At 42.9% G+C, this 25,552-nt stretch overlaps 1 protein-coding gene across 1 annotated transcript in view; it reads right to left on the bottom strand.

Moving 5' to 3' along the window:
- The window catches only part of LOC124775147 (potassium/sodium hyperpolarization-activated cyclic nucleotide-gated channel 1), a 1,234,094-nt gene that overhangs the window by 388,644 nt on the left and 819,898 nt on the right, over nucleotides 1-25,552 (bottom strand). The window lies entirely within an intron of this gene.

Consider the following 25,552-nt stretch of genomic DNA (forward strand, 5'->3'; position numbering starts at 1 on the left):
TTTCGTGAGAACTGTGTTACATATAAGATCGTTTGTCATTTTACTCCTACATTGGTGCTACAGTCTTTGCAGTACTGCAACGCCCTAAAATGTGTGTATGTAAGAACTGTGACATGCATGCATCACATGGAAAGAAAAACAACAAGAAGAATAATGCTACACTGATACAGAACTCATAAAAAAATGATGAACAGATGACGAGGTACTACTATTCAAAAGGACCACCATTGAGAAATAACACATATTTCAGTCTCGATCCTACTCACTTGGGGCCGCGTAATCTGCAAAAGTTACAAGCAGATATGTGAGCATGTCAGAAAATAGCACAATAATATAGACAATTTACGAGCTATGAATACAATGGAAAAGTAAATTAGGTACTAACAAAATCTATCTCGGTGATGCAATATGGTACTGCAAGAGCTTTTGAAAATTACTTACAATACGAAAATTAGCCATACAGTACTCTACTTGCAAGTTCTTTGTTAAAATCTTATTTTTCACTTACATTTTTCGGTAATTTGACGCTTCCAAGAATGAAAATTAAGTTCTTCTAGTGCCTCCTGAAACTGATCTGTAATAACATTTTGATCAGAATGGATTAATTTCTGTGTGGTTTTCTCTAATCTCCGATGTTCACTTGCAAGTTGCAATTTAATGAAGAAAAAAGTATGTTCAGATAAGTCTTGTTAAGGAAACGTTCGTTATGGCCTTAAAGTAGTTTTGCGAAAAGTGGCATCATAAATGATAAGGATTCCATTTCAATGCAGCTCGGTTCAGAATAAATGATTTTGCCCTAGGCAAATATTTATTAATTCCAAAGTTTAGGATTCGACCTTTCTTCGTCCCAACGAAATTTTCTAGAGCTTAACAATTCATTCCCTTATCGCAATGGTAAATGAATGTTGAAGTGTCAAGCTACATCATAGTTCCCATACCAACATCTAACATGTCCTAACGTACAAAGTCAACAGTAGAGTTCATCACAAGTTCAACGCTTAATCTCCTTCTATTATTTTCATGTTTACTGTTAGCTCAGTTTATTCTTTCACATGTTACACAGTACCAGTTCCATTATTTTGGTATGACTTATCCAACGTTCCTCGTTTATCTTCCCCAAACCTCTTTGTTTGATACTTCATCTATCAACCTACTTACCAACAATCTTGTCTTAGCAGCACAGTTGAAATGATTCGAGTTTCTTCTTATCAAGTTTCATTCCCTCGTTTCAGTAATATCGTCCTCAGTAACATGCCAACATTTTATATCAGAAAAGATTTTTCGATGTATAAAAGGTTCTTTACACATACCAAAATTTTTCCTTTGTTTCTCTCTCATATTCGGTTTTTGTACGTAGACTTTCACTTTCCTACTATAACTATTTAAGATCGTTCTTAATTTCTTTGTCCTTGGCCCAGAATCTATGTTAATCAGCCTATGTATACCATTTTTCAAGAACATTTCCTCTCTTACATAAAGCCAGAACTTAGAGTCGCTATTTCCTTAAACTGAATTCCTTGCACTTTCCTTGAAATAGTTTTCACTATGTTCCGGAAGGGAAGTTCTGTCGACAGTGGCGTCGTAAAAAACAGAGTACGATGTCGAATTACGCAAGAATGGAGAAGGAAATCTGCTTTGCCCTTTTTCGAAGGAATCATCCCAGCATTTGCGTGGAACTATTTAGGGAAATCGCAGAAAACCTAAGTCTGGATAGCCACATGAGAATCTGAACCGCCATCCTCTCAATTGCAAGTACCAAAATGTATGAGAAGGGTCCTACCATTTGAAGCTGTGTCTTGTATGATGCCCAAATCTTGTGGCTATTTGCGGCGTTTGTTGCGAGTGTTCACACGATATCTGAGCAGTCTGTCACAGACGTCGCATTCAGTGCTTCCTCACGACTTTTCACTACTTAGTGTAGTACTTTATTAGACACAAAGTATTACTCTGAGTAGTTTAAAGACTTCTTATACTTATCAGATTTTGAAATATATAAGGAACGATAAAAAAGTTTCTGTTCGCAGGCCGTACAGTCCAGAATCGGTAAGCCAACCAGACAAAATCGCAGTGAGCATTTGAGGCGATCATCCAATCTTGCTGTCTGAAGAAGTCTGTAATTGCCTGCTGCACATCGCCGTTCAATAGGAATCTTAAACCCTTCAAGATTTTTTTTAAAGGATCGAAGGGGTGATAATCACTTTGGAATAGATCACGTCTATTGGGCGTTTACTCGAGTGTCTCCCGCTTGAGTTTCTGTAACTTCTGAATCTGCGGTATGGGGATGTTCATTTTCATGAAATAGCACGGAACTTGATGCGCAATTCCACAACAACTATTTTCGTCAGACATTCTGCCTCATACACGTTCTTAATTCCCGATGGATGTCTACCATTGTTTGTCCTTCGGCAGCTAAGAAAAGAATAACAGCACGTTGATGTTACTCGGAGGCATCTAGTAATAACGTCGATATCCTTCACGTTTCAGGATTTATCGCATGCAGCACAGGTATGGCACACTGAAAGACAGTAAAAGATGAATGGCAAAATGGTGATTTGCCTACATGTCGGTGCTTATACACCCGCATCGGAGATGCGCTACGTTGCATATGCGCAGCAGAAACGTCCTCAAACGGAAACTTTATGATCGCCACTCGCCACTTAAACTAGACTCAAAGTCAGAATTGGTTACTGACCAACTAAATGAAGGCAGCTTGTTTTTTGCCATATGCGTTTCGCTTCTTTTATTTATGAAGCAGCTTCAGTGGCCTAGTAATACATGTTTCTTTCTATAAATGTATTATGTAGTAGTTACAATATGTTAGGTATTTCATGTTTTTTCTCTTGTTTTTCTGACTAGAAACAACGTTTACAGCACAGATTCCGTGCGGTTATGCTATCATTTCGGTTCACTAACGATTTCCAGGATGGTTAATCTATATGTGTCGTCCTGGAGATGTGCTCATTCGGTCCCCATGCTCCATCTGGCCGATTTCTGGCGTTTTCTTACCCATATTTATTAAGATACATCACTTTCACTTTTCATTTTGTGATCAACATGTGTGTGTTGGCAGTGTGTATAGTTGCTACCTGTCGCAGCGCAGTGTATTTATCTTTTGTCATATGCTTGTGCTGTGTGTGGAGTTTCATATTTTCCATTTGTTTGTGTGTGTGTGTGTGTGTGTGTGTGTGTGTGTGTGTTTGTGTGTGTGTGTGTGTGTGTGTGTGTGTGTGTGTATTTTGTTATGTGTGAATTTGTCGTTCCTTGTGAGAGACTTCTTTTCTCTAAAGTACGGGTCAATAAAGAACAATATCACAAAACTTAAATCTGATCCAACAGCACGTTTCCATTCACAAATATAAAACAGCCTCAAAGGCATAAAACACATAGTAACAGACAAACAAAATACAATACATCACGGAGAAGAATCCAAACGCACGAAAACTCAGAGGTCAACCCAAGTTTCACAAACCTCCCATTCCATTGAGGCCTGTAATTAATTTTGTGAAAGCACTATCATGCCATGTGGCAAAACACGTGAACAAAATCATAATACAACATTATGAAATGAAGAACAGCAGAAGAGTGAAAACCACAAATGAACTCTTTACACAAATAAAAGAAATACACATTCCACAAACAGTATCAGTCATCTCTTTTGACATAGAGATCATGTACACCTCGATACCCAATGCAGACATAACAAAACTAATGGATGAGAACTTACTGAGATACAACCAACTACATGCAGACAATATTAATGAAATACCCAAAACCCTCAAAGGAATCACATCACAAAGTTATTTCCAATTTGGAAAGGAATGTTACTTACAAAAAGATGGGCTTCCGATGGAATCCCCACTATCAGGAACATTAGCAAAGATATTCGTCAACCACATAGAAAACATCATCTTCGATAGAGTCATAACAAAGAAAGGATAAAGAATTATTTACTTGTAATGATATGTATATGGCAAATGAAACAACAGAGCAAACAGATAAACTTCATAAAGACATAAACAATATGCAAAAAAAGAATATTCAGTTCATTATGTAAAAAGAAACTCAAAAACAAATACATTTCGTGGATATAGCAACAAAGAGAGACAACAAAAAGAACATATTTCACCTCTTCAGAAAGCCAACAGCCACAGATACTACCTTAAACCAACCATTTGCAAAGTCAAAAATTAGCGGCTCTACGACACATGTTACACAGACTAAAAAATATCTCACTCAGCAAAGAAGACTACGAAAAAGAATTACAAACAATAAAGCTCAAAGCCACAAACGATGTTTACAACACTCATACAGTAAAAAGACTCAACAAAAACGTCGAATCAAAACTACTGAAAAAGGAAAAGAAGAGAACACAAACATCAAAGAAGCTCGCAGATGTTGCAGCACGCATGGAAACACAAAACAGTAACATTAATGACATGACTAACAGAAAGAAATGGTACACTTTAACACATAAACGCAAATCAACACACAGGATGGTAGACAGGGGTTACACATTGCTTACAACAGAACAAGAAAGACAGTCCAGTCATATTTACAAACATCAACAGGCAAACCATATAAATACCAAGGAGCGGGCGAGTATATAGAAGTTAGGATGCCAAGAACGTGAGTAAGTATATCTGGGGAAGACAGACAGCAATTTTAAAACTAGGTATAAAGAACATATAAGAAGCTGGAAGTAAGGAAAGTCCCGTTCTACCTTTGCCAAAACTTTGATTAAACATGGAAATGAACCCGCCAACGTGGAACAAGACATGTAGACATGAAAATCATTAGAGTGAATAGTCACAAAAAGAACTCCAGACATTAAGGCAGTATAAGCAATAAATTCACTAATTACTACAGTCACTAAAACAAACACACACACACATAACAGAGAACATATTGTAACTGCTGCATAATACATTCATTATATGTACAAAAAAGTGTATTACCGGCCACTGAAGGCACTTCATAAATAAAAGAAGCAAAACGCGTATGGCATTTAGCTGCATAGACGGAACACACCTCCATGAAATTTGAAACAATAAATTACGATGTAAACTTTGATTTGTATCCTGTACAAATTATTCTAGTCAATGGTTTAGAGCTGTGAGATTTCAGTTCGTCCATTATAGTAATACTCAATGACTCGTGCTATCAAGCAGGTTTTAAGGAGGCCGATTTTCTCGTGTTTACTGTATATGGCTGAAAGTTTACGATGTGGACAAGCTGACTGAAGTGAGTGACTCAGGGAAGTAGTGACAGCGACTGCTTACAGATAGGGTACTGAACTACAACGAAAATGATGCACAGTCATGTGATGAAAAGAAACTGGTTTCAATATCATACTGCAGAAAAATATTCCAGAACAGCGTTAATATTTATTAAAAAAGTGTAGCCTTTAGTTAGTCTTCGTACTAATAACTTACACCGGCGGGAAAATGCTACTATTGGAGCTCCAAAAAGGCTGATATGCTTCTGTTTCAAAAGACTGACTGAAAAGTGGGATAATAGTTGCCCCATTCTACGTTCTTCAACATACACTACTGGCCATTAGAATTGCTACACCAAGAAGAAATGCAGATGATAAACGGGTATTCATTGGACAAATATATTATACTAGAACTGACATGTGATTACATTTTCATGCCATTTGGGTGCATAGATCCTGAGAAATGAGTGCCCAGAACAACCATCACTGGCCATAATAACGGCCTTGATACGCCTGAGCATTGAGTCAAACAGAGCTTGGATGGCGTGTACAGGTTCAGCTGCCCATGCACCTTTAACACGATACTACAGTTCATCAAGAGTAGTGACTGGCGTATTGCGATGAGCCAGTTATGCGGCCACCATTGACCAGACGTTTTCGATTGGTGAGAGATTTAGAGAATGTGTAGGCCAGGGCAGCAGTCGAACATTTTCTGTATCCATAAAGGCCCGTACGGTACTTGCAACATGCGGTCGTGCATTATCCTGCCGAAATGTAGGGTTTCTCAGGGATCGAATGAAGGGTAGAGCCACGGGTCGTAACACATCTGAAATGTAACGTCCACTGTTCAAAGTGCTGTCAATACGAACAAGAGGTGACCGAGACGTGTAACCAATGGCACCCCATACCATCACACCGGGTGATATGCCAGTTTAGCGATGACGAATACACGCTTCCAATGTGCGTTCACCGCGATGTCGCCAAACACGGATGGGACCATCATGATGCTGTAAGCAGAACCTGGATTCAACCGAAAAAAATGACGTTTTGCCATTCGTGCACCCAGGTTCGTCGTTGAGTACACCATCGCACTCGCTCCCGTCTGTGATGCAGCGTCAAGAGTGACCGCAGCCATGATCTCCGAGCTGATAATCCATGCTGCTGCAAACGTCATCGAACTGTTCGTGCAGATGGTTGTTATCTTGCAAACGTCCCCATCTGTTGAGTCAGAAATCGAAACGTGGCTGCGCTATCCGTTACAGCCGTGCGGATAAGACGCCTGTCATCTCCACTGCTAGTGATAAGAGGCCGTTGGGATCCAGAACGGCGTTCCGTATTACCCTCCTAAACCCACCGATTCCATATTGTGCTAACAGTCATTTGATCTCGACCAACACGAGCACTAATGTCGCGATACGATAAACCGTAATCGCGTCAGGCTACAATCCGACCTTTACCAAAGTCGGAAACTTGATGGTACGAGTTTCTCCTCCTTACACGAGGCATCACAACAACGTTTCACCAGGCAACGCCGGTCAACTGCAGTTTGTGTATGAGAAATCGGTTGGAAACTTTCCTCATGTCGTATGTGTCGCCACCGGCGCCAGCCTTGTGTGAATGCTCTGAAAGCTAATCATTAGCATATCACAGCATCTTCTTCCTGTCGGTTAAATTTCGCGTCTGTAGCACGTCATCTTCGTGGTGTATTAATTTTAATGGTCAGCAGTGTATTTGACTATTCTCGCAATAATTATCGCGTACGAACATATTTGTGCTCTATTTAATATGCAACTCAAATATTACACCCACAAGCTCCCATAACTGTAACTTGCTCATACCCACTAGTCCATCGCTGTAAACTGCTCATACCCATCCACTCCCACTTGCCAGTTCTAACTGAGTTATCCAGCCCCACTCTTTGTCGTATCTCTTTGTGTCTAACTGCCACTGTCTGACAGCCACACTCACCTTCGTTCCGAATTAATATTGATGTCTCCGCTCATTGCCACTGTCTCCCTCTTAGCGCTAGAATCTCATTCATTTCTTAACACTGCTGCTGTCTCTTCTCGCTGTCATTATCTTTCTCGTCCTCGTTGTCACAGTCATCGACTAGGTCTCTCATCGCTGGTTCCCATCCACTTCCACTTTCTCCTTCTGTTTATTCCTCTCCCACTCCTCGCACTGCTCTGTCATGGTCAGCTATGTTGCATGCCTCTGTCTCCCACTCTATCTCTCTCACAGCTACTGTCTGCATTGCTCTTTCTATACCACAACCGCTGTCTACTTTCTTACAGTATTTACTACTTTTCCGCCTCTTTCGCAGTACCAGTGTCCCATTTCCTCTCACCATAAAAAAGAGCGAATATGTTAGCACACTGAAATTTTTGGGGATTTTTTAAAAGTGATGAGGAAGATAGAATGGGCTAATACCCCACTTTTCAGTCAGTCTTTTAGAACAGGAGCATATTCTCCATTTTTATGCTCCAATAGGAGCATTTTTCCGCTGACTCCTTTCTTTTCCCTGCTATGTCACTCATATTAAAAGAACTTTATGGGTCAGTAAAATTTTGATAGTCAACTTACATGAAATTGAAATAAAGCAAACTAATTTTATACACCAGACCGGATTTTACGGGCACAAGAATTTTGAATGTGCTTCAGAACTACAACATGGCGTTACCAGAATCCTTCTGATAATGAAGACACATTACAGCCTATTTCACCATGCTCTGTCACTATAAACTACGTTTTCGGTTCTCACCGAATTTTACTTGCAGTAGTAGCGTAAACTTTGAACGTCTGTATCTGGGAAACTGATAAAGGTATCAAGAATATTTTCAAAGCTGAGCTTGGACTCTTAGGAACGTATCGTAAAAATTTCAGCCGTCTATTGCTCATAACCGTATTTGAAAACCATGTTTTATGGGTTTTATCAGGAACCGACCATGAGCCAAATACTGCCTCCATATGCTCCTTAACGCACAGTAGGTCGCATATAATGCAAAAAGAACCAACCGACTGGATCCGTTTGCCTAAGCTTGAGAATGTGCATAATATCAAATCTTGACCATGTATTTTAGGATAGTTACAGTAAGACGATCCGTCTGCTATATATACAAACGGTCCGTAGCCCCAGGGACATCCACTTGACCATATTTTCGTATCAGCAACAGAACCCGAGATATGGGCCCCGGTAGTAACCCGTTTTTATGCACGGCATTGTGAACCGTATTAGGTAGGACTTGCTGTCACATGTGTACCGATGCGGTGTGTGTCACAGTGTAGGTATAGGAAAAAATAAATTATATATATTCGGCACATGTAAGATACAGTGAAGGATAAGCGACAAAACGGGGAAAATGTTGCCAAAGAAAGGCAAAGGAAAGACACTGTATCTATTAGATGAAGTAGAGGTTACAATACGGAGTAAGAAATTTTAACGAGGTTATAAATGACCATGTAATGAACATGAAAATAAACTAAAAAATTTATCTATATACTTTAGTTTCTATAGTGACTTGTGAATAGAACCGGAAATAGAGAGCTGGATTGTAGACAAGAAAGTGTTCTGGCTGTTGACATTAGCGCATACACTTGGTGGCTCGTCTGAACGTGTTAAGCCAAGGCGAGTAACAAGACGGTGGGGCGTAATATGATGCATCCACAGTATTAGCAGACAGTGGGGGAACGGAGGTGGTGTAAGTATGGAAGATCCGGAGATTGTCCTGCAATGTTGACAATGGACAGCAGTATCCCAGTTCTTCCTACGAGATTTACTTTTGCGTTACTCATCAAACCTTAAATTGTTTATCGTCAATGTGTTGTAAATGTAGAAGATTGCTATTCACACTGTGTTACGTCGCTGTGTAGAGCCTATGGAATAATTAAAACGAATGAAGTGAGGAAACTATCTGACAAATCTGTACATACGGGTCTAAACAATATACAATTTAGTGGGGTTTGAATTTAATGAAACGATATATATGATGAAATGACAATGTTACTTGGATTCTAAAAGTTCGTTTTATTTACATGACGATAGTTTGCTTGGGGACTGTGTGTTGTGTTGTCCTTATGTTCGTGAAGGTATAACCGCCGTCAACAGACATGTCATCAACTACTGTATTTCAGAAAGCAACTGACGTAATTGAATTTTATTCAACTTTTTGTTAAGTGTCTCCCAGTTGTAAGAAGTAGTAGGTCGGTTTATATCCCGTTGTGCGCAAACAGAGCTTCTACGGTGTCGTAAAAGACACAGACGTAAGGAAAGGTCACGTGAATCTTTCATACAAGAGGCCAAGTAGCTCCCAAGGGAGAATGAAGTTAAATAATCATCAGTTCAAGGGGAAATGTGGAGTATTCACGGAATTAATTCCTCCCACGGCACCTGAAGTTCGCTTAAAGCAGGTAATGGACTAAAAAAGCAGCTGTGCATAAATAAGAAACTAAACAAAGGAATGGTTAGTAAATAGAGGAACCAGTAGCAGTAAATATAAATACTACCTAGTTTACATAGATTAGCAAAAGGCAAAGCGTTTGTTATCAAGTGTCGCAGACATTTTAGAAAATTAATGATAGCCCTACGAAGTGTCAAGAACAAAATCTATGAATCTTTCTGAATTTAATGACATGAGTACCTCATCATACGAGAACGTTCTAAGCTCATTTTTCTCTTGTGGAATAAAGATCTAGTTACCATATTGCCTTATCTGTTGAGATATATTCTGAAAGTTCGACTAACTAAATAAATAATATTGCTTTTAATCACACGCATCTCCCACAGTTACAGTGTAAAATTGTTTTGTGACATTCAAATTAAGCTTATCACGTAGGTGACCATGATATCTAGACAACAGTGACCTGTTATTTGATTTTTATGGCAAGGAAACCGAAGGGAGAGGTTGAAACCTGCTACATATTCAAAGCACCGAGGCCAGCGCTAAGATAATCGTCTTCATCCGCCGGGTATATCACCATCAACTATATCACATGTTTCACTCCTTCGGACACTGCAGAAAACCCGCTTCTTCCGAGGTGAGCATCACCACAGTAGTGGACATTAACGGTCTCGTGTACCTCCGCGGATTAGTAATATATAAGATTGAAGTAAGATCTTATCTCTAGAGCCTGGAGCTCCGCCACCGTAGGTGAACAGTCAGCATGTGCTATGACCCCACAACCGAGGAGTACCAAAAGACTTTTCCTTGGTGAAATGATAGAAGAAGACTGCACAGAGCTTCTTAATGACAACTGGAAAGTTATTGGGTTTGTTTCCAAAAGCCAATATCAACTGTTGGGTATGTAAATGTTAAGGTCATGGCGCTCCACCCTAGCTTTCAGTGACCCATAATGCAAAGGGTGAATCGGCAGTAGTTCACTTCAAAGCGATTCCTATTTTGGTACAACTAAATTATGGTAGTGGTTATTTCGCAGCGTCTGCCTGAAAGATGTATCTGCCACGTGGCGAGAGACGTTATTAATGACAAGCAACCAACAGGAAACTGACTGATTAAAATAAAGAATAGAAGATAGCTACAGAAGAAAGAATGAATTACTTTTTCATCCGGAGAAGTCACAAGAAAAATTTTAGTTTTCATTTTTTAGGGAAGCCAGGAAGGCATTTCAGTAAAAGTAGGATGGCAAACAAATTTTTAAACATATAAATTATATATAAACGAGGTGGCAGTGAAAAGTGAAGACGGAACAGGCACACGTGCCTAAGCCTTGAAGTGTAGAAGAAGAAGAAGGAGATTAAATATACCGATGACAAATTTGGCTTAAAATTAAGTCTGTAGCTCTTCAACTTGTGCATCTACATTGCAGTATGCAATGGAAACAAGACATAAAAAGTAGAAAAATCTATTAATCAGAAACCTGATGGTATCTGGAAGCAGCTACAGGAGGATGATGAAAATAAGGAAATGGGATGACGTTTAAGCAGAAAAAATTGTTTGATGCGAAAGTCAGCTACGTTGAGTAATTATGAGGCAAGGTAACGTTGAGCTTAAGAAAACCTCACATGTAATTGTACTCCTTAAGCGCTGCCAAAGGTGACTCTTATGTTTTAAAGTGCTTAATGCGCCGTTTGCGGTGTTATAGTGACAAATTTACAAATTTTAATTGTACCTTGTTTCCGTAAGTGCTGTACAGTTACCTAATCCGGTTTGAGATGTGTCACTGCCCACATCAGGCCAACACATAAAGGACACACAGAAAGCTGAGGCATGTATAAGACGTAGTAGAACATCGATATACAGGGTGTTACAAAAAGGTACGGCCAAACTTTCAGGAAACATTTCTCACACACAAAGAAAGAAAATATGTTATGTGGACATGTGTCCGGAAACCCTTACTTTCCATGTTAGAGCTCATTTTATTACTTCTTTCCAAATCACATTAATCATGGAATGGAAACACACAGCAACAGGACGTACCAGCGTGACTTCAAGCACTTTGTTACAGGAAATGTTCAAAATGTCCTCCGTTAGCGAGGATACATGCATCCACCCTCCGTCGCATGGAATCCCTGATGCGCTGATGCAACCCTGGAGACTGGCGTATTGTATCACAGCCGTCCACAATACGAGCACGAAGAGTATCTACATTTGGTACCGGGGATGCGTAGACAAGAGCTTTCAAATACCGCCATAAATGAAAGTCAAGAAGGTTGAGGTCAGGTGAGCGTGGAGGCCATAGAATTGGTCCGCCTCTACCAATCCATCGGTCACCGAATCTGTTGTTGAGAAGCGTACGAACACTTCGACTGAAATGTACAGGAGCTCCATCGTGCATGAACCACATGTAAAGGCACATGTTCTAGCAGCACAGGTAGAGTATCCCGTATGAAATCATGATAACGTGCTCCATTGAGCGTAGGTGGAAGAACATGGGGCCCAATAAAGACGTCACCAAAAATGCCTGCCCAAACGTTCTCAGAAAATCTGTGTTGATGACGTGATTGCACAATTGCGTGCGGATTCTCGTCAGCCCAAACATGTTGACTGTGAAAATTTACAATTTGATCACGTTGGAATGAATCCTCATCCGTAAAGAGAACATTTGCACTGAAATGAGGATTGACACATTGTTGGATGAACCATTCGCAGAAGTGTACCCGTGGAGGCCAATCAGCTGCTGACAGTGCCTGCACACGCTGTACATGGTGCGGAAACAACTGGTTCTCCCGTAGCACTCTCCATATAGTGCCGTGGTCAACGTTACCTTGTACAGCAGCAACTTCTCTGACGCTGACATTAGGGTTATCGTCAACTGCACGAAGAATTGCCTCGTCCATTGCAGGTGTCCTCGGTGTTCTAGGTCTTCCCCAGTCGCGAGTCATAGGCTGGAATGTTCCGTGCTCCCTAAGACGCCGATCAATTGCTTCGAACGTCTTCCTGTCAGGACACCTTCGTTCTGGAAATCTGTATCAATACAAACGTACCGCGCCACGGCTATTGCCCCGTGCTAATCCATACATCAAATAGGCATCTGCCAACTCCGCATTTGTAAACATTGCACTGACTGCAAAACCACGTTCGTGATGAACACTAACCTGTTGATGCTACGTACTGATGTGCTTGATGCTAGTACTGTAGAGCAATGAGTCGCATGTCAACACAAGCACCGAAGTCAACATTACCTTCCTTCAATTGGGCCAACTGGCGGTGAATCGAGGAAGTACAGTACATACTGACGAAACTAAAATGAGCTCTAACATGGAAATTAAGCATTTCCGGACGCATGCCAACATAACATCTTTTCTTTATTTGTGTGTGAGGAATGTTTCCTGAAAGATTGGCCGTACCTTTTTGTAACACCCTGTATATTCTAGTGCACCAGTAAAAAATTACGAAATTAAGTACTGTATTTCTCGTTTACTGGTTTTGAACTTCAAGTTTCTTGTTTCGGTATAGTACTGCAGTGTACATATACAAGTTCAGAAACTTCTAACTTAATTGTAAGCCAGTATTTTTGACCAGTAAATCTAAACATTTCAAGAAACATTTCCGCTCTCTCAGCTTTCCTGCTTTTACTGTGACGTTATCCTTACTTTCCCTAACTGTCTTACTATGAATTTTCCTCTGTGGAAAGTAATTCGTTCACTCTTTATCTGTACCTACCGTCCACTCTTTACTTATAGCAATATATTTGCTAAAATGAAATTTGAAATAACTTGCGTAACTAAAACATCCAACATTGATTTTTTTTGCTGGTGGGATAGAGTACACTTTGTTGTTCTACTGTCACTTATTTATGGCTCGATTTTCTCAGTGCCCTTTCACGTTCGGTTGTCTGACGTGGATATTGTCCTGAACCATCACTGCCAAAACTATACAGACGGTGCTGTAACGATATAGAGAACTTATACATTTTTACAACAACTAATACTCAAACAACGGTTATAATTGACGACCGCCAGTCCAAATACATTGACAGCCCGTTGATATTTTGAGCTCTGGTTTCAAAATAATTTGGTCCTGTTGCTTGCACCCATTCATGACACATGTTCAATTGCACACCGTGTTTTCTGAAATGTGTCCAGTTATAATGTCTTCCCACTTAGTTCACAAGCACATAGAACAGCTCCCTGTGGCTTCAACTCAGCTTCTAGTAAATAACCACTGTGATAAATGTCTTCTAATTAGGATGTCACCATTTGCGAAATTTTTCTTTTAATGTCCTTTCGGCTCTCCAGGCAATACGTATTGCTGCACTCTGCATTAAATGCATGTTTGTGAGCCGTTTATCGGCTCACGGAACGATTATCGACAGAGGCCGTCTCTGTATACTATTTTCGAGTCCCGTTACCGAACAACGAGTGCTGTGGAGTCCCGCTACAAAGGAAGAAAAATAAGGGTTTAATGTTCCGTCGGCATCGAGTTCATTAGAGACGGAACACAAGATCGGACTAATTGAAGGAATGGGAAGAAAGTCGACGGTGCGTTTTCAGAGGAATGATCCCGGCATTTTCCTGGAGCGATTTAAGGTAATCACGGACACGTAGGTCTGGTTGGTAGGACTCGTGTTTCGACCGACGTCCTTTCAGACACGAGTCCAGTCTGGTAACTGTGCACCCTCGCTCAGTGTCCTGTTAGAAGATATTAAGATGGATGAATTCGCAGTCTTGCCCTCTCCCAGTGTGTGTTCCCCGGGCGGCTCGGGCTCTTAACTAGCCATTGTGATTCAAGTGGTGCCATTGAGACACAGTAGTATTTGCTTCTTGTTTGGAGACTATGACTGATATTTTGTGTTATCTTCCGTGAACTTGAGGCAACGCTGAAGGAGGCGCACTTGAGACACTGTGACTGAGGAGACCCCAGCCCGAACGTGTTGTCGTCAGAGAGCTCGGGTTAGTCGCAGACTGATAGCATCTGCCGAGCAAAGTTAACTGTGGCTTTCTTTCGTTCACCACACCACGGGTGGAACACAGAAGAAGAATAAATCCGGTGAGGAATATTTCGAAGCAAGCGTTCCTGACGACTGACTTGTGCGATCTCAACTACCTGTTAATCAAACGGACAAGCATCATTCAATCTGACTGTGTTACTGCAGGACTGTTGGCTCTTCGTGGTATTTTTTTAGCAACAGGTGTATCTCTCCTTCCAGGACGGAGAACATTTTTTAATAATATATTAAACCCTGAAGTTCTGTCATGGTCTATTTTTATTGGTTCTCAGAAGTCTTTGATTTAAGGTTAATGGTTCCTCCACTTGGTATTACTGATTTGCGGATTAATACACTACTGGCCATCAAAATTGCTACACCAAGAAGAAATGCAGATGATAAACAGCTATTCATTGGACAAATATATTATACTAGAACTGACTTGTGCTAACATTTTCACGCAATTTGGGTGCTTAGATCCTGAGAAATAAGTACCCAGAAAAACCAACTCTGGCCGAAATAACGACCTTGATACGCCTGGGCATTGAGTTAAACAGAGCTTGGACGGCGTGTACAGGTACAGCTGCCCATGCAGCTTCAACACGGTACCACAGTTCATCAAGAGTAGCGACTGGCGTATTGTGACGAGCCAGTTGCTCGGCCACTATTGACCAGACGTTTTCAATTGGTGAGAGATCTGGAGGATGTGCTGGCCAGGGCAGCTGTCGAACATTTTCTGTATCCAGAAAGGCCCGTACAGGACCTGCAACATGCGGTCGTGCATTATCCTGCTGAAATGTAGGGTTTCGCAGGGATCGAATGAAGGGTAGAGCCACGGGTCGTAACACATCTGAAATGTAACGCCCACTGTACAACGTGCCGTCAATGCGAACAAGAGGTGACCGAGACGTGTAACCAATGGCACCCCATACCATCACGCCGGGTGATACGCCAATATGACGATGACGAACACACTCTTCCAATGTGCGTTCACCGCGATGTCGCCAAACACGGATGCGACCTTCATGATGTTGTAAACAGAACCTGGATTCATCAGAAAAAATGATATTTTGCCATTCGTGCACCCAGGTTCGACGTTGAGTACACCATCGCAGGCGCTCCTGTCTGTGATGCAGCGTCTAGGTAACCGCAGCCATGGTCTCCGAGCTGATAGTCCATGTTGCTGCAAACGTCGTCGAACTTTTCGTGCAGATGGTTGTTGTCCTGCAAACGTCCCCATCTGTTGACTTAGGGATAGAGACGTGGCTGCACGATCCGTTACAGCCATGCGGATAAGATGCCTGTCATCACGACTGCTAGTGATATGATGCCGTTGGGATCCAGCACGGCGTTCCGTATGACCCTCCTGAACCCATCCATTCCATATTCTGCTAAGTCATTGGATCTCGACCAACGCGAGCAGCAATGTCGCGATACGATAAAACCGCAATCGCGATAGGCTACAATCTGACCTTTATCAAAGTCGGAAACGTGATGGTACGCATTTCTCCTCCTTACACGAGGGATCACAACGACGTTTCACCTGGCAACGCCGTTCAACTGCTATTTGTGTATAAGAAATCGGTTGGAAACTTTCCTCATGTCAGCACGTTTTAGGTGTCACCACCGGCGCCAACCTTATGTGAATGCTCTGAAAAGCTAATCATTTGCATATCACAGCATCTTCTTCCTGTCGGTTAAATCTCGCGTCTGTAGCACGTCATCTTCGTTGTGTAGCAATTTTAATGGCCAGTATCTTACTTTTATTGTGTGTGCATCATCTATTTGCCTGTTTTATAAGAATTTTTCAAGTATTGCAGGAAACCTGTACGGCCAATTTAAACCACTAAACACTTGGTTACTGACGTCACTTCTTATCGGTCCGTGCACGACACCACACATTACCAATACGTTCCAAAAAGTAGAGCTGAAGATGTGATTTTTCCGAAGGTCGTATCTCGAGTTCAGATAATCACGGAGTGGGGGTGGAGGGTTAAGTGTTTTGGATAGCCCTTGGCCCAGTGACCATTTATACACCTATCGGAAGATTGAGCATACTGTAGCCTACAGTATGGTGTCAAAATTTAAACATCCCATCCCAGCCAAGTTGAGCAAATCGGTTTTTTGTTTCGCATCAGTTGTGGTCTATGGTGGATCTCAGGCATCTTATAAAAGCACCACGTGTTTATGGGTGGTTCCTAAGCAAACCTTGAAAACCCACGATTTTTTGGTATGAAAAGTACCAATTGTGGGGCGGGCAACGTCAGTGGATTATGTAATTTCCTTTCAGATTAAAACTGTGTGCCGGACCGAGACTCGATCTCGGGACCTTTGCCTTTCGCGGGCAAGTGCTCTACCATCTGAGCTACCGAAGCACGACTCACGTCCCGTCCTCGCAGCTTTACTCCTGCCAGTATCTCGACTTCTACCTTCCAAACTTCTGGAAACATCCCCCAGGCTGTGGCTAAGCCATGTCTCCGCAGTATCCTTTCTTCCAGGAGTGCTAGTTCTGCAAGGTTCGCAGGAGAGCGTCTGTGAAGTTTGGAAGGTAGGAGTCGAGATGCTGGCAGAAGTAAAGCTGCGAGGCGTGAATCGTGCTTGGGTAGCTCAGATGGTAGAGAACTTGCCTGCGAAAGGCAAAGGTCGCTAGTTCGAGTCTCGATCCGGCACACAGTTTTAATCTGCCAGGAAGTTTCATATCAGCGCACACTCCGCTGCAGAGTGAAAATCTCATTCTGGATTGGTTTATGTTCCTGGCATTTCATCGAAATTTCTTCCATATGTTCGTAACATAGTGTCCCGGAGAGGTTCGAAACTTCTGACGTTTTATATAAGTGATACATCCAGCTGTCACAGGAAGAAGAAGGGAGCGAGCAGAAAAAATACTTCCGTTAGAGCACAAGAAGGTTGATATTCTCTTTTTTAAAAGACTCTGATGAAAGTGCTCGACTAACTGCTCAGATCTTCGTCCCGCTCTCCTCACCAAAAATTTATATTGCGATCATGTTCGCCCTTTTTGTGATGAAAATGACTAGCAGAGAGACAGTCACGATGGAAGAGAGAGGAGACAGTGCCAGTCGGAGAGAAAGAGAGATTAGACTGTGAGATGGTGTGAGAGGGAGAGTGGCAGTGAAAGAGAAAGAGAGCTGGAGGAAGACATCAACAATGGGAGCGAAAGAGGAGTTTCTGGTGGTCAGTGATAGACAGTAGCAGGAAAAGGGGAAGTCAATGGAAATGGAAAATACAGATGTCTGGAGACCGTATACAGACTAGGGTGGCCTTGACCCTCTCAGACAGGCAAACTTTAGACACCCCGATATGTGTGCGCAGACTGAAGCGAAGGGTGAAATTTTATTCAAAGGCCAGGATTCAGCCCCGGCTCTCCTACTCACTAGGCAGATATACACAGATGACTACATCACCTTGGCATCACCAGTGGCTTTTTACAACTTCACAGACCCTCTCACTCTAATTCCCATTCACCCCTCAACCCACTTGTTATTCCCCTTAACTCGAAAAGCCTTGCAGAAGGCTTCCAACTGCATTGGAATAGCATTACAGTATCGAACGAAACGGGGGATCTAGCCCGAAACAGGCGCTTTAATAAAAAAAAATTATAGGGTTAAGGAAACCTTCTCAAGTCCCAAATATCAGTGGTGCATGTTCACTATGTGATGAAAAGGGTCTGGACACCCCCAAAACATACGTTTTTCATATTGGGTGCATTTTGATGCCACCTGCTGACAGGTACTCAATATCAGCGACCTCAGTAGTCATTAGACATCGTGAGAGAGCAGAACAGATCTTTCCGCAGAACTCACGGACTTCGAACGTGGTCAGGTGACTGGGTGTCACTTGTGTCATACGTCTGTACGCAAGATTTACACACTCCTAAACATCCCTAGGTTCACTGTTTCCGATGTGATAGTGAATTGGAAGCGTGACGGGACACGTACAGCACAAAAGCGTACAGGCCGACCTTGTCTGTTGACTGAACCGCCGACAGTTGAAGAGAGTCGTAATGTGTAATAGGCAGACATCTATCCAGACCATCACACAGGAATTCCATACTGCATCAGGATCCACTGCAAGTACTATGACAGACGGGAGGTGAGAAAACTTGGATTTCATGGTCGAGCGGCTGATCATAAGCCACACATCACGCCGGTAAATGCCAAACGACGCTTCGCTTGGTGAAAGGAGCGTAAACATTGGACGATTGAACAGTAGAAAAATGTTGTATGGAGTGACGAATCACGGTACACAATGTGGCGATGCGATGCCAGGGTGTGGGTATGGCGAATGCCTGGTGAACGTCATTAGCCAGCGTGTGTAGTGCCAACAGTAAAATTCGGAGGCGGTGGTGTTATGGTGTGGCCGTCTTTCTCGTGGAGCCTACACTGATGTTTTAAGCACCTCCTTGTTTCCCACTGTTTAAGAGCAATTCGGGGATGGCCATTGCTTCTTTCAACACGATCCAGCACCTGTTTATAACGCACGGCATATGGCGGAGTGGTTACACGACAATAACTTCCCTATAATTGACTGGCCTACACAGAGTACCGACCTGAATCCTATAGGACACCTTTGGGATGTTTTGGAACGCCGACTTCGTGCCAGGCGTCACCGACCGACATCTATACCTGTCCTCAATGCAGTATTCCGTGAAGATGGGCTGCTATCATCCAAGAAACCTTCCAGCATCTGATTGAATGCATGCCTGCGGGAGTGGAATCTGTCATCAAGGCTAAGGGCGGACCAACAGTATATTGAATTCCAGCATCAACGATGTAGCGCGCCACGAAATTGTAGGTTACTTTCAGCCAGGTGTCCGGATACTCTTGATCACATAGTGTATGTAGATTGAAGTGACGCATGAAATTTTTTACTAAGACCGAGATTCAAACCCGAGTCTCCTGCTCAGTAGGCAGATGTGCTAACCACTACGCCACCGTGGCACGATGCTACTGTGCAATTTTACGGACTACCCTAGCACGCCTCCCTGCTCAATGCAAACTCCCATTGATGCGTCAGCCAACTTGGTTTTCCCCTAAACTCGTACAGCATTGCACAGGTTCTCCAACTGTATTGGATTAGCCCCTCAGCTTCGAACTAAATGGGGATCCTGCCTCAAACCCTGGCATATGTGATGTAATCAAATGAAACTATATGAGTCCAGAGGCCATCTCAGTCTCAAACGTAATAAATCTTTTACACTTGAAGAGGTCTCTGGAACCACATATTTTCATTTGAATTAATATGTAGGTATAGGGGAAGGCACATTTTGGGCCGAATTCTTAAACACGTTGGTGTTGGGGAAGAAATGGTTTAGACCCCTTAGAAATTTTCAACTGTCGACATGAGGGAAATAAGACAGAAGGAGAGAGAATAAGTGAGAGAGGAGACAGTGACTTTAAGATATGCTTAAATCGAAGGTAGAAAAATAAGACAGTCAGAGAGACACAAATAGACAGTGCAGTGAGAGGGAGATGCTGAGTACGGAGGTTTCACTACAACGAGAAACTGCATAAAACGATTTAGAATGTTCTATGTTAAAAGAACGCGAATATGTTGTCATGTCAATAGTACTGGTGAGCAAAGCGGAATGAGGGTGTAGGCAGCTGGTTCCTCTCTTTTTGTCAGTCTTTTAAAGAGGAACATATCACGTTTTTTTGTGTCCGACAGGATCATTTTTCATCTGATAGTATACTGCGCGCTTTAATGAACTCTTTCATGAATTTATGTTGGTACCGTTCGAGCACATGTATTTGTGATTGACCCCCATAGCAATAACGTTTTATAGGTATTATAATAATAATATTGTGATGTAACATTTTTTTGGGTTTGACCCTTCCACTTCCAGCAGCTCCCTCTCCATTCTTTCAGTCTGGAAGTTTCTATAACAGGTGATGTTTTATCTTCAAAGATAAGCCACGAACTATATATTCTCGTACGTCGTGGTAAACGAAAAGGTCACAGACCACTGCGTACTGTTTCACTAGGTGGCGCTACTAAAATCGATGTGGCAGAAAACTGTTTACTGTCAGCCACAAGGCTATTACAGAAACACACGTAATGCTCACTCAGGTCCTCATACGACATAAAATATTTACTGCTGATCATTTACGCTTTGTCTTGAAATAGTCACTTTACCATCTTCATCTGTGTGTGTAGTTTTATTCCTAAAGTTCAAAGTGGCTCTCAGCACTAAGGGACTTATCTTCAGTGTTCATTAATCCACTAGAACTTAGAACTACTTAAACGTAACTAACCTAAGGACATCACACACATCCATGCCCGAGGCAGGATTCGAACCTGCGACCGCAGCTCCAGACTGTAACGCCTAGAACCGCTCGGCCACTCCTGCCGGCTATTCCTAAAGGTTCAACATGCTATGTGTGTGTTTATTTATGGTGCACTGTACTACTGTTAACCTGCAAATTCTCCGTCATTTTTTCTATTTAAGTTTTTTAATCGATATGAACGGTGTGGTAGTTTCTTGTCTACGTGTCTCTGTTTTGTGTGCATTTATGTGAAAGAATTGGCGCTTGGACTCTGGCGAGCAGTGAATATTTCGTTCGTGGGAGAGGGTCGAGTGTGTCATATGTAGATGATTTAAGTTGTCGTTGACTGGCGGTGTCTTTTGCCAGTCTAAAGAGAGGAGAATTGCCGATACTTCTTTGGCGTTTAAGTGGATTTAGTTATTGAGGTGCGAGTTTCTGTGACCACTTCAGGCTTGCTGCCTGTCTGAAGACAGCCACGTTTAAGTTCACTCTTGTGTTTATTGAGTCACACTGCCAACAGCTTGCTACAAATATGAAAACATTTGTGCAGCCAAAATTAGGCTATAACGTGTTTAAGCGATTGTTTAAGAATGTTTTAAAGTATCAACATAGACACAATGCATGTAGCTCTGACATACCTGACGTGATACCAATTGTAGACAAAAGACAATATAAAGGAAGACTCAATAGAGATTGGGAGCATACACCTACAGATTAATGTACTAAAGTCACCACTGATAGTAGACTGGTACAAAAAAATATTATACACTTATTATTATGTAGGTTTATACATTGCTCAACACAATTAAAGTATTATTTTTGTGAAACGCAGTAATTATTTCTCACTGGGACGCATAAGTTTGAAATTTGACTTAAAGGTGCTTACAACTTTCGCGTCTAACGAAACGAAAGCTTGGCATACTGCAACATCATCCTTGGGCTTCCCGAACCCTCAAACAGCAAGGGTCGACGTATGCGAAAAAAACGTCAGAGCACAAACGTTATTGTGATGTTTAACGTGGGATAGTAGGGTGACACTACCAAATTTCGCCATTATTATGCCCAACGCCACCGTGGATGACTGACACGATGAGAAGGTCGTCACTTCGCCTCTTACCAACATTTCACCCCTTCTTTGACGCTCCTGCAGTGGAGGACACAGCTGCGACTCCCAGCGTTGAAGTGATGCAGTTTTTTTATGGATGGAAGAGGAAAACAATTCATGCACACCACCGCTCAAAATCGACATGCAAAAGCCCTATAGGGTAGCATAAAGGACGTCAATGAAACCATCCCTTCCCATGGGGCGTCGATTCCCACACATTGCGCAGTAGAAAACAGAAGTTTGCAGTGGGATGAACGGCAGGACGACGTTCTTCACTATCGCTGACATTTCTGCCACCCTCATACGATTCATCCCTTCTCCAAGGACATCGGCGAGCAACCTTATGAACGTGGTCACACACCTTTGGATTGTAGTGCAAGCGCAAGTTTTGCTCCGATGTACAAAGGTGGAACCACAGAATTGTTCGAAACCACTCGATGAAATTTGAGGGTGATCTGAAGCAGCAAAGGGTACTTATGCTTTTCCAGCCCTCCTGCATGCGGCCTGCTGTGGAGTGATCACTGAGGGGTGCGATATTGACACGAGTGTGAAAAAAAGGGAAGGAATTCTTTTAAGACGCCTCACTTTGGTAACACCCTCGATGCAATTGCTTTTGTTGAGCATTTTTAAAGATATACATGAATAGAGACAACCTGTAACGCAGTCCTAGGCGCTTTCAGACAGGCAATTACTTTGCCACACCTCCGATTCTGCACAGCTTAGTAGCATATGTACAGTTTTTTTTTCTTGTTTTTAAATTACCGCTACCAGTCACAAATTTTGTCAATTGTTGTATTACTTATTTATTTAGTGACATGTTTCGAGGGTTAAACCTCATCTTCAGGCTAAATGGCATTACAAAAACAACTTAACAGTAAGGTCATACTAATGTTACATAGTCTTTTCGCAAATGCTGTGGTCATCTTTGTTCTTCTGGCGGGGCAGTCTCGTTGTGATGTGTTGCAGTGTATCAATTTCCGTGGCTCCCTTGGTCACTGTTCACAAATTGTCACTAACATAGCAGTAACTTGGAAACACGATCACAAACAGATCTGCTTAGTAACAGTCGCCACAGCACCAGCGTAGCCTACCTGCAGGAGCCTAATATCTTGTCATGAGTTCTGTCGGCACGGGTACATTGTTACGGTACTCAGCAAAGGAGGGCGGATAGCACCGAGAATGTTGCTGAACTGAGTGGTCTTACAGAGACCCTTTGCCACTTTATTCACGCAGCCCGAAGTTGACATCACAAGGTGTCATGCTTTTGCAGCGTTGCAGGGGCAGGTTGTATGCACCATTGACAAAAACCTCAAACTTTTGTGTCACAATTGGAGACAATTAGGGCGTTTCGAGAAAAAGAATTTAGCTTTGTTGCACAGCGGTTATATGAATATCTTCATAACGAAAAAACGGAGGAGCACTTGTTGAAAGGTTCAAATGGTTGAAATGGCTGTGAGCACTATGGGACTTAACATCGGAGGTCATCAGTCCCCTAGAACGTAGAACTACTTAAACCTAAGGACATCACACACATCCATGTCCGAGGCAGGATTCGAACCTGCGACCGTAGCAGTTGCGCGGTCCCGGACTGAAGCGCTTAGAAGCATTCGGCCACCGCGGCCGGCTGTTGGAAGGGGTACCTACATTTTCGCGTGTGTAAGATAACTACCAAACGAAAGATTATGGGAAGCATTTCACAGTAGTATTTTGGTACTGCAAAATGAAAGTGCTGAACAGATACTACACTACTGGACATTAAAAATGCTACACCACGAAGATGACGCGCTACAGTCGCGAAATTTAACCAGCAGGAAGAAGATGCTGTGATATGCAAATGATTAGCTTTTCAGAGCATTCACACTAAGCTGACGCCGATGGCGACACCTACAACGTGCTGACATGAGGAAAGTTTCCAACCGATTTATCATACACAAACAGCAGTTGACTGGCGTTGCTGGGGAAACGTTGTTGTGATGCCTCGTGTGAGGAGGAGAAATGTGTACCATCACGTTTCCGACTTTGATAAACGTCGGACTGTAGCCTATCGCGATTTCAGTTCATCGTATAGCGACATTGCTGCTCGCGTTGGTCGAGATCCAATGACTGTTAGCAGAATATGGAATCGGTGGGTTCAGGAGGGTCATACAGAACGCCGTGCTGGATCCCAACGACCTCGTATCACTATCATTCGAGATGACAAGCATTTTATCCGCATGGCTGTAACGGATAGTGCTGCCACGTCTCGACTTCTGAGTCAACAGATGGGGACGTTTGCAAGATAGCAACCCTCTACACGAACAGTTCGACGACGTTTGCAGCAGCATGGACTGTCAGCTCGGAGACCATGGCTGCGGTTACCCTTGACGCTGCATCACAGTCAGGAGCGCCTGCGATGGTGTACTCAACGACGAAACTGGTTGCACGAATGTCAAAACGTCATTTTTTCGGATGAATCCAGGATCTGTTTACAGCATCATGATGGTCGCATCCATATTTGGCGACATCGCGGTGAACGCACATTGGAAGCGTGTATTCGTCATCGTCATACTGGCGTATCACCCGGCGTGATGGTATGAGGGTGCCATTGGTTACACGTCTCGGTCACCTCTTGTTCGCACTGACGGCACTTTGAACAGTGGACGTTACATTTCAGATGTCTTACAACCCGTGGCTCTACCCTTCATTCGATCCCTGCGAAACCGTACATTTCAGCAGGATAATGCACGACCGCATGTTGCAAGTATCGTACGGGCCTTTCTGGACACAGAAAATGTTCAACTGCTGCCCTGGCCAGCACATTCTCCAGACCCCTCGCCATTTGAAAACTTCCGGTCAATGGTGGCCGAGCAACTGGCTCGTCACAATATGCCAGCCACTACTCTTGATGAACTGTGGTATCGTGTTGAAGCTGCATGGGCAGCTGTACCTGTACACGCCATCCAAGCTCTATTTGACTCAATGCCCAGGCATATCAAGGCCGTTATTATGGCCAGAGGTGGTTGTTCTGGGTACTGATTTCTCAGGATCTATGCACCCAAATTGCGTGAAAATGTAATCACATGTCAGTTCTACTATAATATATTTGTCCAATGAATACCGGATTATCATCTGCATTTCTTCTTCGTGTAGCAATATCAATGGCCAGTAGTGTATGTATAGTTCAAGAAGAGTACTTTAGTACGTGTAAGGATTTGAAGCTATCTGTCCAAGAAAGAAGGTTGTGGAGAGGCGATGGATACCAGTGGACGGTGTTCGGCCAGGAGAAACGGAACTGGGTGGTCCGCGCAGCAGAGCAGAAGTGATAAGTGGCCGCGCCGCCGCCCGGCCCCAGGGACTCGGTATCAGATAATTGTGGGCGGGCGGGACACCTGTTATCTGAGGGCGGGCTCCAGCCTCCAGCCTCCAGCCTCCAGCCTCCAGCCTCCAGCTATGCACGCCGCGGCGCGCCTCGCCGCCTACAGCCGCCGGCCTTGCGGTATTGATTGCTCTCGTGGCACAAGCGGCGCCTTATCGCCCACCGCAGGTTATACACCCTGACCGCCACATCCTCAGGGGCAGCGCACC

This window comes from Schistocerca piceifrons, chromosome 2 (assembly GCF_021461385.2).
Source record: "Schistocerca piceifrons isolate TAMUIC-IGC-003096 chromosome 2, iqSchPice1.1, whole genome shotgun sequence".
NCBI classification, from domain to species: Eukaryota; Metazoa; Arthropoda; class Insecta; order Orthoptera; family Acrididae; genus Schistocerca; species Schistocerca piceifrons.